Here is an 18,029-nt window from a genome sequence, read left to right as displayed (position 1 = left end):
GGTGTACTGAGCTAGCTGCGGCGTAGGCTAAACGCAGGCGGCGGACGCGGACGCTGGATGTGTAGAGCGAGCGGGAGATGTGTTTGCGTATTAATGGCCCGTGTTCTGGCGCGGCCTGCCAAGCTCCGCATCGACAGCGGGTTCGTCTTTCTGTCTCTAAACAATGGATGCAGCAGTTTTTGCAGGGGCCTAGTCTGGCCTGCACACACACAGACATAGAGACCTACACACACACACAAACAGACACAGAGACCCACACACACACACACACACACACATAGACATGCGTGCGCACACACACAAGCTCACGCACACACACACACACAGATACAGACACACTCGCTGACACACACACACACACACACACACACACTCACTCACTGATACACACACACACACACTCACTGACACACACACACACACACACACTCACTCACTGATACACACACACACACACACACACACAGTGATGGTAGCATCATGCGTTCGAGCCCTGTCTGTTTGTCCACCCACACTTTCCACAGGGAATGAGTTACTGAGCGCGATGCAGAGCTGATAATTCACCAGTTTGTGATCGCGTGTCTTTGAACATGAGGGGCTCACAGCAGGGTGGCCTCGCCATCATGGATGACTCTCTCTCTCTCTCTCTCTCTCCATCTCCTGCAACCGCTCTCATTCTCTCTTTCTCTTCCTCTCCTCTCTCTCATTTTCTATAGCTCTTTCTCTTTTCCTCTCCCTCTTTCTCTCTCTCTCTGTCTCGCTCTAGCTTTCTTTCTCGCTCTCTCTCTCTCTCTCTCACTCGCTCTCTCTTTCTCTCCATCTCTTGCTCCCGCTCTCATCCTCTCAGTTTCTCTTTCTCTTCCTGTCCTCTCTCTTATTTTCTGTAGCTCTTTCTCTTTTCTTCCCCCCCCCTTTCTCTCTCTGTCTCTCTCTCTCCCGCCCCCCCCTCTCTCTCTCACTCACTTTGGCTGCTGTTGAAATAACACCCCCATTTGAATAGGGCCAAGTGACGTGAGGACGCTCGCAGGGCTGCTCACCCTCGTTTCCTGTAGGTGCCCTGAGCTCCTGCAGAGGGTACTGTGTCCGTAGTCAAAACACATGGAAAGCAAGCGTTGGGAGCGGGAACTGCAGCCCGCGCCCTGACGCAGACTAATCCAACGCGGTTTCATTTCCTCCTCTGCACCCCATGCACATGAGGCGTCTAAAACCGACTCACCGCCCCCCCCCCCCCCCCACCCCACCCCAACCCCAACAGTTGTTCGCACTTCCTGTTCGGGGGAAGTGTGCAGGCAGTCGCTCCGAGCCGACGAGGGAGGAAGCGCAAAGAGAGGGTTTAGGCGTCTGCGCTGCAGACAGATGGACACGCCTCCCACCTTTCGCCTCCCACGCGTTCAGCTGGAAGCGGCTTGCGGCCAATCGGCCTGACCGACGACCGTCCTCTGACTCCACGGAGGCGCAAGCCAGCCTGTGGCAGAGCGCGGTCCCGACCGTGATGTCCTGTTCCTGCTGGAACTGTTCGGCACAGTGATGCTCGTGCGTGTATTATTACCGGAGTTGTAGTGAAATGTGCCACAAATCTAGGAGGCAATTTGGACACAAAGTGGCATCATTGTAATGTGGAGCTTTGATTAGATTTGTTAACCCCTCTCACGTGGTGCCTAGTCTATCCTGTAAGGAGCTGAGGGTGGCTGCAGAGAAGCCTGTGCTTTATTACGCTGCTGAGGGTGGCCGCAGAGAAGCCCGTGCTTTATTACGCTGCTCTCGGCTTGTGCTCTTCATCACGGCCCTTAAGCCGCTGGCTGGAAGCCGGCCATGTACATGGCAGACAAAGGGACCCCTCACCGGGCACCTGCTTAGCTGTGTAACCGTGAGCTTTATCCGTCCGCCCTGGTGCCTTTCCAGACTCGCTCCCGTCCGCTAGCGCGCGGCGCACCGCGGCGCTTTTAGCTAGCGCGGCGTCGCGCGGAAGCGCGTTCGGAAAAAAAAATCGGGAAACCGAAAAAGTGCGGGGAACGGTGGGCGAACAATGCGTCCCTTTTAACAAAGCATCCCTCATTCATGCCGGGCGCGCAGGGGAGGAGGAGGAGGAGGAGGGGAAGAAGGCGGCCGGCTACCACGGCGGAACAGGTGGCGAGCGCCGCTAATGCGCCAGTTGGTTAGCCGAAGCGCGCAGCTGCGCCGCGCGGTGACTGAAGTGTTCTTCAGCGACGCCCACGCGCTCAAAAGAGCAAATGGCAGGAGTGTCACTCGCCGCGCTCTGACGGAAGTCTGGGAGCAGGAGCGGGGGCGCTAGCGGAAATGGGAGGGGAGGGAGGGAGCGAGGGAGGGAGCGAGAGAGCAAGAGAACGGAGGGGATGCTGAGAGGTGACGGAGAGAGATGGAGAGGCTGGGATCGAGAGGAGTGCGTACAGAGAGGGGAGGAGGAGGGGGGTGACTGCCTGCTGTAGCAGGATACTTAGTAGTGGAGAATATGTAACATAGCATATGCAGTTTATATATAACATCTAATGCTTCGCAATTACTACCAATGTGAAGCATCGTCTGTTATATTCTGCATATATATTCTTCATATACTCTCGAAGGACGGGAACTCATCAAAATTGCTGCCAATGCTTCACATAATAGTAGTAATTGTGATAAATTCCCTCTCCTCAACAGCAAGTTAACTGGAATTGCTTCAATAGAAAATATCCATCTGTAAATATGGATTGAATGTAAATGAGAAAAGGAATCTGTTTAAGTTGCTCTGGATTAGAGCTTCTTGGGGAAAAAAACGTAAATGATAATTAAAAGGTTACATCTTTAAATTGATCCTTAAAGTGAAGCGTGTAAGTTGTGGGGCTTCTGTTTGGGAAACGCTTGCCGCAACTAAGCTCGATCTCTGCGGCCTCTTGGAATGTCGCCACTGCGTCAACCCCCCCCCCTCCCCCCTTGCCATACATAATGAAGGTGATCCGGATCTCGGGAAAAGATGATTGTGCTTTTTTCCGGGGGCCTGGTATCTGGTGGGCAGACCCCATTAACATGTCCGCCGTCGTCGCCGGTTTCTCAAAGACTTCGTAATTCGAAGCTGACCACGCCGTGTTCACCAGGAAGCCAGGCTGTGACCCGCTAATGCTAGCCGGGCGCTCCTCCGCTAACTCCTGTCAGTGATCTCCACAACCTGCTCGCAGTTCTAATATTAGCACGCATTAGATTGATCAGTGCTTACCCCCTAGATATACCGCTGCCTAAAATTCAGGGTGTTTGTGCTTATCAGGGTGGTGGAAAGGTTTTTGTGGTCAGCGAGCGAAAGGAAGTTGTTTGCAACAGCAACATTATTCAGCAAATTCTATTGGTCTGCTATGGTTTAAAAAAAAAAAATCACAGCTTTTTTTAGATTTTTTTCAAACATTAATGCGAGAATGTTCTGTACTCATTGCAGGGCTGCACTCATTGACAGTGACTCACAGGACATACTGAATATTTATTGAAAAATTCTGTTAATATAGAAAATTTATTTGGGGTGAAGCGCAGTTCTCCTGGGAATCAAACCAGCAACCTTATGCTTAAAAAGCCAGTGTCTTAACCTCCCCATCGCACTCCCGTCCCATTCCACAAGGTTTATTTTCGTAATATGAGAACACACGGTGATTCTCACCGTTAAGACGCCCAAAAAACAGCCGAACAGTTGGTGCCGCCGGATTCGCATGCGGTGGTTTTGGAGGAGCGACGGCGGTATTTAGGGATGACACACTTTTGACGGATCTCGAAAGTAAGGGTGCGCAAACGAACGGCGCTCGGGAACAGCTTTCTCCGCGTGGGGCCCCCTGCCCAAACCGTGATGGTGACTGTTCCGGCTGCCATCTGTTAGCAAAGAGTGGGCTTACAGTTCCTGTGCTTTCTGCGATGAATGTATAATGTTAACAGGAATGGGATCCGGCGTTGGGTGGCAACAGGAGTGCGTTCTATGTGGAACGGATAATTACAGAAAGCGACCTGTCGGATCTTTTCTTGAAAAGTATGGAAGTGTATTATGAAAATAACTGCGTACAAACAGCTTTTGTGTTGCTACTATAGGGAGTATGTCACACTGTACAGTGCAGTAACCTTGTAACAGTGTAAAGGCATATGAATCAGGCATACATTTTTTATACAGCACTAACTGTACGGGAAAGCTCTTAAAGTAAGCTTTCCATACAGTAAATAGTGGTTCATTGACATAATGTACACAGCCACAATAATAATAATAATAATAATAATAATAATAATAATAATAATAATATTGGTATTGAATTAGCTCTACACATCCAAGGCAGGTGCAATGTACTGCTAGCCTATACTCAATGTTCCTGATGTTTTGTTAAAGGTCAAGTGTAAAGTACAGAAGAATATTCTTAATGAAGGATGTCACCCCATTGCTATTATGTGATACCACAGTTTTGAGTTCTGCTTTGATAAATATCTCCTGGCCAGTAGTTAGTTCATTGTAGCCTTGGCCCTTGAGCGCCTCTGTGATTTTAGTTTTTTCAATCCGAACCCTTGATTATGTAATTTGATCAATTAGTTCGTTTAATTGGATCAAACGACCGTGGGTCAATGTATTCCGCAGTTGTCGTTTTTCAGAGCGAGGTTGCAGACGTCTCATTTAAATACTTTCGCTGTCAATCTTAATTCCTGCAGCAGAACGTCAATACCGTATAAAAAAAAACCTGTCGGTTAGCGAGGCCTCAGATCCCTCTGCAGGGATGTGTGTGTCTCCTCTTTCAATAATAATCTGCCGCCTTTTACGAGGTGTTTTGCAAAGAATTATCCGCTGACTCTCCCCGGTCCAGTTTACACAAGATATGCCGTTAGCTGCAAGAATAGCACATGTAGTTTAAATCTATTTCAGCGGAAGATTGGGGCTATTGTGACTAATGTGATGCACTGTAGATTGCAGGTGATCAAGAGCTTATCCATCTGGATGATATGGACACATCTGAGGCCTATTTTACCCCTGAATTACCCCCGACTTTTGGCAGTCCTTCTGGAAGTGAGAATCGGCGGATTGAATTTAACTATGTCTTAGTTGGCCAGCCAAGTTTAACACATGAAATGATAGAAAGCACAGTATAATTATATCTAGTGAAATTTTCTAGTATAATTTCATAGGTTGGTGCCAAAGCTTTCTTTACAAGGTTATTGCTACAGCAGCTAGGATAATTCCCGCCTCACAGTTTCACACTGGAAGGCTAAATTACCCTTTAAACTGAAGGGCAGCTTATGCAACGGGCCCTTAATTAAAACTCGGGAAAAGGCTGTTGGGACGGCACAAGTGTTCGTTTACAAGTGCCGTCCACCTGCTCTCCCGAAGTACCTGAAACCGCTCTGCCAGTAGCACTCCCCGGCCCTCCATCAAGCCAAGAGCCGCGCGGCAGATATTGACATATTTGGGAGGAGAGTGGCAGGATTTGGGGATTTAGAACAGACCCACGGATTAGCCTCCGATTTCACAGACGATGAGGCTTCGGGCCAAAAAAAAAAAAAAAAGCAGTTGTATTGGCTAACAGCTTGTCTGCTGTATGATAAAGACAATAAAATACACTGCAGAATTAGACAAAGAGCATAGAAAGCAGGCATCTTTATTTTGTGTCTTTGTTAGTAGGGTGAAACTCCTGTGCCTGGGACAATATTTTCTTTGTTTGCATCATTCAATAATACATGCCACACAAGTTCACAGACCACTTGACCCCCCCATCCTCCAGGGCCCGAGACAACGCTCCCAGTCCCCCCCGGCCCACCCCCAAAATGGCGGCCCTAGTTTGCAATAAAATTGAATATAAATTCTGTGCTAAAGTACTATGAGGCCAGACACACTTGTGAGTCTGATATTGAGACGGTTTCCTCCGGTGGAATTTTGGGTGGAGTATCTCTAATTTGTGCTGCCCCAGAAGGCTACGGCTCTTTTTCTCTGTGCGAAAGCCTCCCCTCTTAAGTGCAATCCTTGATCAGATCCTTCTCAGATCCCCGCTGCCTGCGCTGTGAAACGTGATGTCACAGGTTGGGAGAAACACAACTGAACCCTCCGTCTGAACCCCCCCGGCTTCAAAGCTGGAGCTGTCTGTCTTTGCACGTCGACTGTATCCTCCGCGCCGGCACTCGCACGACGTCAAAAACATAACGTTTGGAGAAGAAAAACGTGCGATTCCTCTGTATGTTTGTCAGAATTTGATTTGTTATGAGCACCCTGGTGTGCAGCGATCGTTTCAGCTGGCAAGCTCAAAGAATAAAGGAAGCGATGTATTTATTAATACCACAAACCACACTCTCCCCTGTATTTCCTTAGTTTATCATAGTTTAAAAAAAAGATGGCGTGTTGTTACCATCCGCAATATGACCGATCTTGCTTGTCAGACGTACTGTATGTGACATAGCATATTACAAAGACAGATCCTGTTTCACTGACAGGCAAGACAAAAAAAAATTATAAAATAATATTAAGTTGACGCTTGATATCTTTCTCAACATAAATCAGAAGATTATGATGAATTGTTCACGCTATCGTTGAGCGGGTTTTCTTTGTGCGTTTCTAGATAGCGTCGTTTGTCTTGTTACTTTTACCACTGACTGAATGTTTGATGTCATTAAAGTGCCTTTCCTGTTTTGAATACATTCTGGGCTCTGCCTGTTGTCAGACGTGCAACCGAACAATTTGTACCATGGGCGTTGTTTTAACTGTCAGGGACTGCATAATTGGGTCAGACATTAAAGCTGGTCCACATGAGTTAGCTTGCAAATAGGTTCCGTATTTATTGTTGCTCTCGCGTCCCTGACCAGGAATAATCGGGTACAGATAATGGATGGATGGATGGATTTATTGCTGCGGCCAGTGCTTTGCCGCTAGCAAGTTTAAAGGTTTGGCCCCCAAAAAGAAGAGTCCAAATGGATCAGCAAACTAATTATTTTTCATCAGTGTTAAACCGGTTATCTCTGCAGTGCCGCGACGTAGGTGATGAATCTTGTTCTGCGAACGCGCTGGGAAGTCGGAGAGGTGTTGCAGCCGCACGCCGTCAGTCAGCCAGCCTTGCGCGGTAGTGTGGCATGTCTTATTTTGGAGGGGTGAGGAGGTGCGAGCTGTACAGCGTCACCTCCCCGGTGCTTCCTGTAGCAAACGCTGCATTGATTTAGCATCCTGGCTGCGCCGGCAATCTGTCTGCTGCCTGCAGTGTCTTCTCGTTTGGAATGAAGGCGTCGCTCGAACGACTGCAGCGGAATGTTCCATAATGTAACGGAACGGAATGAAAGGCAACGCAACGCAATGTAATGTAATGGAATAAATCTTGCATTGTGAACATGTTCATCTGATGATGTTCATCAGCAGAACACTCCCCCCCCCACCCCCCCGTCTTCCTGGATATGTTATGAAGCAGTAGGAGGAAAAAACGAATGGCTGACAGAAAAGGAAAAGTGGCCCGAGAATGGTACCTGTCATGGTGAATGCCCCGTGTGATAGTGCGGGGCTGAGTGTAATCACTGTACGGTGACTCCAAAAAGCCGGTCCATTCGCACACGCCAGCAAGGGTTTGTGACTCAAGGGAACGAGCAGCGATGTGAGAAATAATTGAGAGCAAAGTAATGAACTTGCTTGAAGACCTGGGGCCTTGCAGGCGAGTACCAGCAGTTAAGCAGTCCGTTCCCCCCCCCCGTCCCCCCTATTTTCCCCTTTCCTAGTTTCTGTCAGTTATGTCTGCCCACCTATGGTCTTGGAAGCCTCTGTAACACTGACGTTTTTGCTACGGCTCAAACCCTATCTGGGTGTTCTACCTGTGAGTGTGATTCCATATCTCCCGTTGTCACTTATGGACTGACTTCTTATGGTGAGGACAGCTGTGACTGTTACCCTGTACCTTACAAGCAGGTACATGGCTCAATGCTTAATGCTCAGTAGTGAAACCACAAGAAAAAAAAACACGCTTTTTTAATTTTGCTAAATTAATAATTTTGCTAAATTATCTCTTTTAAACTGCAAATGTTCACACATTTTGTTCATCCTATTTCCTGAAACATCCAGCACATTTCAGCCAAAAATAAAACACTGGAGTCTTTAAGCACCTTATGGGCTGTGTTATAGAGCACCTATGGTGAGAAAAGCCCAGGAAGCTGATTGGTTGGATATGTACACAAGTATCCATAAGTCCATTTACGCCCTCTGCACTTAATATCTCGACCTGACCCTTTCCCTACAGTTTTTTTTTTGCCGAATACTCATCAACCTTTTTTTCCCCCCGACCGAACATCAGTCAGTTTCAGGCTATAATGAGGCGTGCGTGCGAGGTGCGAGGATGATGAAGAGCCGCTCGTGTTTTCAGAGAGCAGCCTCGGTTGCCCTTTAAATGCAAATCCTCCGGCGCGCACTCCAGAACCCCCCCCCCCGTCCCGTCCCCCCCCCCGCCCCCCTCCCCTCGCCTGTAAGCGGCGGTATCGGTGGCAGTCGGGAGGGAAGTGCCAGTGAATTAAGGCCGAGCGGAGACGTGCCTGTGGGGACTGGAAGTGGCATTACCGCAGACTGCTGCAATAACCCCCGCTTACTTATCCTGCGCCGCGCCGCGGCTGCTCCCGGATCCCGCGCTCTCTGGTCGCTCCGCTGTAATTGGGGTCAATCGCGAGCCCCCAGGAGCCCTGTTCGTTGGGGTAGGGGAGGGGGGGAGGGGGGAGGGGAGAGGGGGGGGGGTGGTTGGGTGTGCGCGCAAGTTGTCTAAGAAACTCCTGAACCTGTTCCCAAACCCTTACACATGGAGACGAATGGAGCCCGCTCTTGGATCGTTGGCTTATGTCTGTGGAACGGGTTCAGAAAGGGCAAAACATTTCTTTGCGAATTACGGCGTGGGCCAACAATGACAACAACGCGGGATGTTTATGTCTAAAAGGGGCCCCCCAGTTACATTTTTATAGCTTAGGTGTCCCGTATACGCCGCTAAATGGAAAGCTGTAATTTAGATTTTCCTTAAGTAGAGGTTTGAAAAGCTGCTCTGGCAAGTTTGCGGGATGTATAAATATTGAACCAGCAAATTCTGATGTGCAGGACTGTAATCCTGCAGAAGGAATGCTTCATTTTTGCTCAACGTTAAAAAAAAAAAAAATTTTTTTTAGTTACAGTCATTTATGTAGAAAATGTCTGAGGCTTCTTGGCCAGAGAGCTTTTTTTCCACAGTGGAATTTAGCTCGGAGTCTACTGTACTTGCCAGGGTGCTGAGTACAGAGCTCAGTGATGGGAAAGTGAGTAAATGCACATTTATTTGCACCTGGTCGCCGGGTGAGGAGGCCAGTGGAGGTTTCGGTTATTCAGGCGGACCTCCGGACGGAGATAGCCAGAGGTCAGGGTCTCGGTGTCCCCCCCTGCTTCAGCTTGGCCCCCTCTGTGGTCTCATGCCACTGCCTGACTTTCCCATTATCTTTACTTTCTCCCCCCCCCCCCCTAGACACATGAACCAACAGGAACGGAAAACTAGCTTTATTTCTCTGCGGTTAGTCTGGTTCTTCCAGTTATGTATTATCTCTCCTATTTGCACCTCCATGGTTGGTTATGCTTCTGGTCCAAGGCAGAATTAAGCTTCGCTGGCTTTGCTGTTTATGCGCAGAAGTTGCTGCGGATTCGTTTGCCAGTTGGAGATAGCAATGCTACTTACTGACAAAAGGCATTGGTTTGCTCGAGTTTGTTCAGATTATATAATGTGCATAAATATGTTGCGTGAAAAACCAACATTGCTGCAAATTAATATTTTATGCTGTTTGAGTAGGTCCTGGTTTATATGCATGAGCTGGTTAATGTGATGTAATTCCTGTCTCTCGTCGACCTCTTGACATGAAGAGCCACTCCAGGAATCCTCTTCGCTAATGCCGTATTCCCTATTGTACTCACTGACGGCAGAAGATCACTCATGAGTCTGCTTCGAGGGCTGGGTGCATGTACCCAACATGTGACCTTGTGGACGCGCGCTGTATGTTATGATGTAGCTGAAGACTCTCTCTCTTTCTCTCTCTCTCTCTCTCTCCCTCTCCCTCTCTTTCTCTCATTCTTGCTCTGTCTCTCACCGTGTCTGGAGCGGCTCTTCTTTCCCCCCCCCCCCCCCCCCCCGCTCCTGAAACGTTCGGTGGGAGCGATGATGTCATCGATCGCGCGCCCGTCGCCCAGCGCCTGCTGCTCCAGCTGTTGCGCCGACGCGTCCTCGCCGCCCCTCCCGATTTGTCGGACGGGCTCGGGAAGGACCTAAAATTAGCGATTCGCCCCCCCCCCCGCTCTGTTTTTCTCTCCTCCCGTCACTTAATTAGCTGCTGCGCGCGGCGTGGCGGAACAAGACCTCGGCTTCGGATGGCTTACATAAGCATTATATAATTTTTATGCATATTTTATGCCAATACGCTGGATTGCGTGCTTCCTCTGCGTCACTCCTTTCGAGGGGTTGCTCTGTTCACTCTTGACAAAAGGGCAGCGAGGGGAGGGCCGCTGTTAAATTCTCCCATTTCCTTTGTTAAAATGGGGAATTTTGTCGGACCGTTCACGGGGCTGCAGTGCTCTAATCAACGACAGCTTCGAGTTCTTTAACGCATAAGTTCCTAATTGCCTGATAAATGCAATTCCATAAATATTTGTCTTTAACTTATTGGAACCCCTTGTGTCGAACTTTTTGGAGGGGGGGGGGGATTAGAAGAACAGCTTAGAAAGGGGACTTGCTTTCTGGCTTTCATTTGTATCCGTTTCTCTGCTGATGGGCCAGACTTTTATTTCTGTTGGTGCTGCGGACACGGAAGCATAGGATTCTCTGTTCGCATTAACTTCCATCACTGCTGTGTCACTGAACAGCGTCCCCTGAAATCGCCATTATTTGTTGCAGTGGTGTGGTTGAGAAACCAGCATAGAAACTTACATTTTCAAGTGATCCTCGTTTTACATGTGAAGATGCACTGAAGGGACCTGTTTTACATATGAAGATGCATTGAAGCGCTTGCCAATACTGTCCTGGAAGATCAGTGTAGTTGAAAGTTTGCACAATGTGTTTTGTTGTCTCTTCAAATATAGGTGGCATGTGACCGGATGAGGTGAATGTCCCTCGTAAATAGCTGACCTACATATTTACCTCTTGAGGCCTTTCATGTTCTATATAGCTCTATGTTTTTAATATTTTGAAGGAAGTGAAAAGGCATTTTTTGTGAATGCAATCTTAAATAGTACTCATTTATTGTTAGAGATGGGTTGAGCCTTGTGGTGAGCGCATGCAGGCTTTTTGTGACAAAATCAATTGCGTAATGTTGTAACACCAACATTGTAGCTTGAATTAGATATATGCAAATGAACACAAAACAAAAACAAACCCAACATTTTGACCTTTAACATGTGGATATTTTAATATAAGGAAATACATGCTTTAGATCCACATACTAGTCATGCATAAGGCAAGTTCTAAATTAACTATATAGGCTGTACATAGATAATTATTGGCTGTGACATGAACCAAATCTACTCCAGGAAATAATAGAGAAGTTATGAGAAAAGCTGTCTTTCTCTCTGCAGTTGAACACAACAGCGATTACATTTTCTTTGCCGTTTCTGTCCTTGATGGTGTCAACAGAATATTCTCACACAATTTGTTAATCCTTCGAGGGGTAACAGAATAAACTGGTGAGTCATTTTCCCTTCCCGAAACAAGACGAATTCACAATGGGCGTCGATGTCCGTTCATCGCAGATCGCAGTTACGCAATCGTTCGAAACCGCGAAGCCATGGAGTAATCTGTGTTTCGAAGAAGTGTGTGTAATTGGGAATCTCGCGTAACGTACGAGTACAGTGTTGTCACAAGACATGAATTGGCTGTGCCCTAAGGCTTTCGATGCAAACCACATGTGACTTATAGCCAATCTCCTGTGCTGCTATTGGTGCAACACCTGCCTCGTTTTACACCGTGTGACTGATATTGGTCATCCTGTGGTGAGTCATAGAAAAAGCATTTAACAAGACTGATTGTGAGAGATGTGGTCCCATGACGATCCAATCAACCTTGGGTCATGGATAGTATCCCATTCCTTCATTTTGGCAAATAATTCCGGTTGAAGAGGGGTGTTTGCTTACCTTTCTGTCACGAAATGTCTTTGTACATTCTTGGGAGACCACTCTGGTATTGTAATGCCGGAGGTCCTAATCGTCAAGAGCGTGAAGCATTTATATAGTTTGTTGTTTTAGGTTTTACCCTTATGTATGCTTATTTGTAAATAATCTATATGAAAGCACACTTAGGTCCATCCATTGTTTAGCCCATTTATTCCTGGTTAGGGCCAAGGGGTGGTGCTGGAGCCTATCCCAGCATTCATTGGGTGAGAGGCAGGAGCACACCCCAGACAGGTTGCTAATCCATCTCCGGGCACATGCAACAATCACTCACACACTCATACCAAGAGGCAATTTAGACTCTGCAATTAACCCAACCTGCATGCCTTTGGACTGCGGGAGGAAAGTGGAGTGCCCAGAGGAAACCCACAGGCAACAGTGCTACCCACTGCACCACCGTGCCACCCCCACACTCAGGTATAAAGTACAGTTTATGAACGGAGGGAAAAAATTGGAGACAGGTGAGCTGGCGCTGTGTACCGCCCCTGCAGGACTGATGTCCGTCTCGATTCGAGGATATCGCGCATCCTTCGTCGGTTGGCACGCCCCCCCCCCGCCTGTGTCACACAGGAGGTACGTGCACCGCGGTCAGATGATGTTTGGCGTCGCTTCGCGTGCGGAGTGAATCAGTGCGGCGCTGGTCAGAGCCGTGTGCTGTGCTGGAGTAAGTGAAGATGTCAGGCTGCATGGAAAATCCAGTGGGCAGACAATTATATTTATAGACTGGAGCAGGCAGCTCGTCCTTCACCGCACATCCAGTAACAGCCACTCAAGGTTATTCCCCAGCCGCCGAATACAAATAATGAGACTTAGCCCAGGAGCCAGGTGGCACATGTTTAATTTGTTCTGGATGGGAGCAGTTTGTCTCTGAAGTGAAGGTAAGCGGGATCTTCAATCTTAAATTTTGTCGGGACACGAACCGTTTTCCCTGACACCTGGGGGAAGTTGCCTTAAGGCCACATCGTCGCTCTCTCACGCGCTGTATTTAAATATTTACATGGTCAAAATGCACTACTTGAATGAAACATCTCTGAAAAATTAGATGCACCATGCGTTGATGTGCATGCGGCGATCCATTTCACAGTACCGAGCCACGCTGTGTACCATTGGTCATAAAACGTGCTAGCTCTTTTTCCCAACTAATCAAGTTTTTGGGTCGTTATGGCTTATGCAGCTTTTATGCTGGTGTTGTACTGCACGGTGTTCCCCAGGGTATTGTCTTTGGCCCGCTCAGCGAGTATAAGCAAAAGTACGAACTATTTTTTTACACTGAATGAAGTGTACTTTATGTGTGTTTTACTTTTCCCTGCCACGTGGGGTGTCGATTCCTCTTACTCATACTGGACATCCAGCTGAGATCTGGGCACGGTAACTACAAATTGGCCGAAAACGAAGAAAGATAAAACGGAGATTGTATTAATCGGCTCTAAAACGCAAAAGGTGCGATTGAACCTCATTAATACTGTGTTTGATGAAAATTTGATTCCACCATCTGTGACGGCAGATTTCAGACTGACATTTTTAGTCTTTCATTACACAATGTGCCTTAAAATCCATTCTGCCACATTGGGAGAATTCTAGATCAAATCACCTAATGGATTTGAGGGATTGTTGGGAAACAGGTGTTTCTGATAAAACAACCGTCCACAGCGATTTTGCAATGTGTATAAAAGCAAGAAACAAATTGAAGTAATTTAACACCATTATTTCTGCTTTTAGTACTTTATTTAGTATTCACTTGTGTATTTTGAGCCGAAACAGATTATTAGCAATGTTACTTACATTTCTCGCTGTATATTGTAATGCATTTTTTAAAGGGTGCAGATACTGCGAGTGCCACCATTAAATTTCGCATGGCTGTTTTTCATTAACCTGAATACCAGAAACTCAAAATGCAGGCAATGTTTGCCAGCTAACAAAAAAAACAACTTTGTGCAAAATTCATATTTTCTAGAACAAAAGCTGCACTCTGTGATTCCAGCAAAAATCTATTTAACTCAACTATTTAAGCTCATCTGCTGTTTTATTTTTCATTTTTACTAGATCATAGAAAACGTTCTTGTTTGTTTCTGCCTCAGTGGAACCTCTGTCAGTCACCTGCGTGATCATGTGTTTGCTTCAGGAGTGGAGGGGGAGGGGGAGGGGGGGGGGCATTGCCGAAAGCATGGTGTGGGACCTCTGTTTGGGAACCCCCCGGAGCTCGTTCCCAGAGTCAGGCCAGCTGATCTGACTCAGGGCCAAGTCTAAAATTGGTACTGCCCGTCTGAGCGATCGGGGTAAACCGACACTGCAGTGGAGGGGAAGTGGCCGAAGGCGGGCGGATTGGTCGGGGTGGGGGGGGGGTGATTGGGGGGTACTGGCCACCTGCCTCCCCGAACGTCCGCACCTCCGTATCAGGGTAACAGGTGCCGCTGGCAACATGAGATCCTGAAGAATGACAGGGGGCTCGGAGGGGCTTCTGGGGAGACGGTCTGAGAGGGTTTTTTTTTGGGTGAGGGGGGGGGGCAGGAATTAGGGACAGCTGAGGGATTATCAATGGAAGGCACGCGGCGGGGCGGGGCGGGGCGGTTGCGTAACGGGGGTCTCAGCCGGCGCGTGGGCCGAGGCCCGTGCCTCGCGCTCGGGTGAGCGATCGCGTCCCGCTCGCATGAGCGCCTGTTTGTTTTCGGACGGCCGCTGAGCGACTTGCTTTTGCAGCGGGCCGCCTTTGGTCCGCCGGGCACATTTGTCCTCCCTGAGGGTCTGCTAAGAGACAGTCCGCCCCCCCCGCCCCTGTGTGTGGGACTGTGCGGGGTCAAGAGGTCAAATCTGACTGGAACATCAAAGCTCCTCTTATAGTTTAGAGATAACAATGTCTGCCAGCAGGAGCCATCCTTCCCATAATATTGTCAATGAGGATTTAATAAAGTACCCTGACTATGCAATGGTGAGCGTGTTTGTGTGTGTTTGCGTACGTGTCCGTGTGTTTTCTTGTGGCGTGGATACATGCATGAGTGTGTGTGTGTGTCGGCGTGTGTTTGTGTGCGTTAGTTCTTTAGTATGTGTTTCGGTGTGTGTGTGTGTGTGTGTCGGTGTGCATTTATTTTTGTATGTTTCTCTGTGTGTGTGTGTGTGTGTGTCGGTGTGCATTTATTTTTGTATGTGTCTGTGTGTGTGTGTGTGTGTGTGTGTGTGCAAACGTGTGTGGATTGACTCTATAGGTTGTTCCTGCACTGTGAAATATGATTGTGCTGAAAGATGTTCAGACACAAGCCCTTAGCAGAGCAGGCCTTGGATATCAGATACGCATGGTACAGCTTTGGAAATGATGCATAGGTTGCCCTCCAATTAGCTTTGCTCTCAGGACTAGGTGGTTGCAGGTTTTTACGGTACGTTTGCACACATTTATCTTGGTGAAGGGGTGGGGGGAAGGGGGGTGGGGTGCTGGAGGGGGAAGCAAATTAATGCAGTATTTCCAGGAATAAGAGAACAATAACTGCTGAAGATACTCACACCTAAAGAAACTGCTTGTTGTTTTGATACAGGAATTAAGATGTCTTTGTTGTCAGAGCTCACTGAATACTGTGCGTTTTGATTGGACAGGTATTCCGCTTGACTCACTGGCTGCCAGTTTTACAGAAAGCTTTGCCATAACAGAAAACAAAATAGTCTAAAACATCATTGTGGATATTGACACAATACAAATGCTTTGTTGCTGTAGGTTTTTTTCCAGTATTAATAGGAAAAAAAACACTGCAAGTATAGTGTATTAAGATGACATCATTTCTTACACATGCACTGTGGGAATAGAATATGTCCAGCAGTGCTTAAATATTGATGCAGAAATGTTGTAATGGAGGAGATTAATCTCCCTGATTAACTGTGGATTTGTTTGTTACCAGAACTGGTTGTTTATTCCAGAATTCATGGGCAACAAAAGCCGGTCGTCTTTGCGAACATGACTGCGTATGTGCCGCACATGTTTAGCATCGCACATGTGACATATCATGACACATGCGACGGGGTCAAAAGGTTTTCGGTGCTTAACTCTAGAGCGAGTTTTGTTTTTTTTAAATCCAGATGCGATATGCACACAGCCACGGTGTAACGGCAAAGCGGAGGCAACGGCTGCCTCAGCACCGTCTGTCGGAACGGAGGATTAGCACGGCTTGCAGAACTCGCCCGAGTCCATCGGCGATTTTATTCCCCCCCATCGGCATTGACGATTTGGGCAAAATTATATCAGGCGAACATCAGGCGCTTTACAAACCTTCGACCAAATCGATCGCCAGCGAAGGAACGCCAAACAAACAGAGGCATGAGTAATGCGGTGAGGTAAGTGGGTTCGATTGTGAGGGTGGGGGGACGGGGGGATGGGGGGATGGGGGTCTCCCGTTCCCCTCGCGTCCGTGGAGACGAGCACTTAGTATCCCTGGCCAGAGGCCACGTTTGCACCCTCTTCGTTCAGCGTTGGAACAGAGCGAGCGCCGCATTCCAGTCCGTCGTTCCCCCCCCACCCCACAGGAGCTGCTGGATAACCATACGAGCGGATGATACAAACCCCAATCCTGCGGTGTGCGGGAGCACGTGCCTGTATTAGCCTTATCTTTTTCGGATTATGCATTTCCCAGCCTGCTCCTGGAATTAGTCTGATGTTAGAACGCATGTTAAGAAAAAAAAACAAATAAAAAATAAATTTCATGACTGTGCTCTACGGCTGATCAGCTCAAATCAAATGCACGTTCAATCCATGAATGTTATCGGATTCTCCCGAAATAGTAGTTCAAGGGCAGCTGAGAAATAAAACAATAATAATAAGCATAAAAAAAGAACTTCACCGGCGCCTGTTTGCGTTGCTGTTGTTCTGAATAAAATGGTTGTTTGTATAGAGACGGCCCTCTGCCAGAATAAGTGGATGAATTATTTATGTTTGGAACATGTTGCTGAGACAAAAGAACATCAGTGGATGGCAGGGGCTGGTCGGACCTCCACGCCGCTGCAGGTCAAACAGATGGCAGCCTCATCACAAGCAGCCCATCAGTGGGTTTCCAGTGGCATTTAACAGCCAATAGGGGGGCGGGTGAAATGCCTGGACCGTGGGGTATTCTGGGACAGCCTAATACGGTGAATGAAATTTTTAAAAAAAGTGAAAAATCCCCCGATGGATGTTCTGGTCCCAGACTCTTGTCAGCAGCGGTTGCTGAGCCTGAGGGAGGAGGTCGTGGCAGGTCACGCATTTTTAGGTCATCTAAATGGGATTCTTCGATAAGGGAAAAATGACTATCCGGGGCTGATAATAGATTTGTATGTTCTTCCTGCAAGGCTGCGTGAGTATTATAAACCGATTCACCACGGTAACGGGAGTCTTGAATACCTGGGTTCGATTGTGTCTTTCAGAATGGCGAGCGTCTTTGTCGTGATTGTCCGCTGTGAACTGCATTCTTCTCTTGGCTGCTTTGTTGCTGTGAGAGACGTTCAGTGACTTGGCATTCCGCTCAGTTTTTGGCGGGAAACAGCTGTTTGTAAAAATGAAAAAAAAGCTTAACGGTTTCATTCAGTTTAACATACAAAACCTTGCACCAGGGAATTCGCTGATAAATGTGACACGCGGTCCTTTAAAAAAAAACCCAAAAAAATAATCTTGTTACCCTCCGGTCTTGTTTGTGCGTGCGCTCGCCGGTTGTTCAGCAGGCTGACAGTAAACACATTAGCATAAACCCAAATTAATATTCGCTGCAGCGACGGTCGCATTTTAAGCTGCGTACCTGCGGCACGCCGGGGCCTCTCTTGCGGGAGCCTGCCTGGACTGCGGGCGAAGGCTGCCCCCCCGCCCCCCCGATGTGACTTTCCACCCGCTTACCGCGCGGCGACCGCGCGCTGAGATAGCGGACCGCCGCTTAGACGACAGCGGGGTCCGGGATGGTGCATT

The 18,029-nt window shown here is 48.0% G+C and overlaps 1 protein-coding gene across 2 annotated transcripts in view; it reads left to right on the top strand.

The window, feature by feature from the left end:
- Positions 1-18,029, top strand: part of hivep2a (HIVEP zinc finger 2a) — a 73,974-nt gene that overhangs the window by 10,653 nt on the left and 45,292 nt on the right. The window lies entirely within an intron of this gene.

The sequence above is a fragment of the Anguilla rostrata genome, chromosome 6 (genome assembly GCF_018555375.3).
Source record: "Anguilla rostrata isolate EN2019 chromosome 6, ASM1855537v3, whole genome shotgun sequence".
Taxonomy (NCBI): Eukaryota; Metazoa; Chordata; class Actinopteri; order Anguilliformes; family Anguillidae; genus Anguilla; species Anguilla rostrata.
This window is presented reverse-complemented; position numbering and strand designations above follow the sequence as displayed.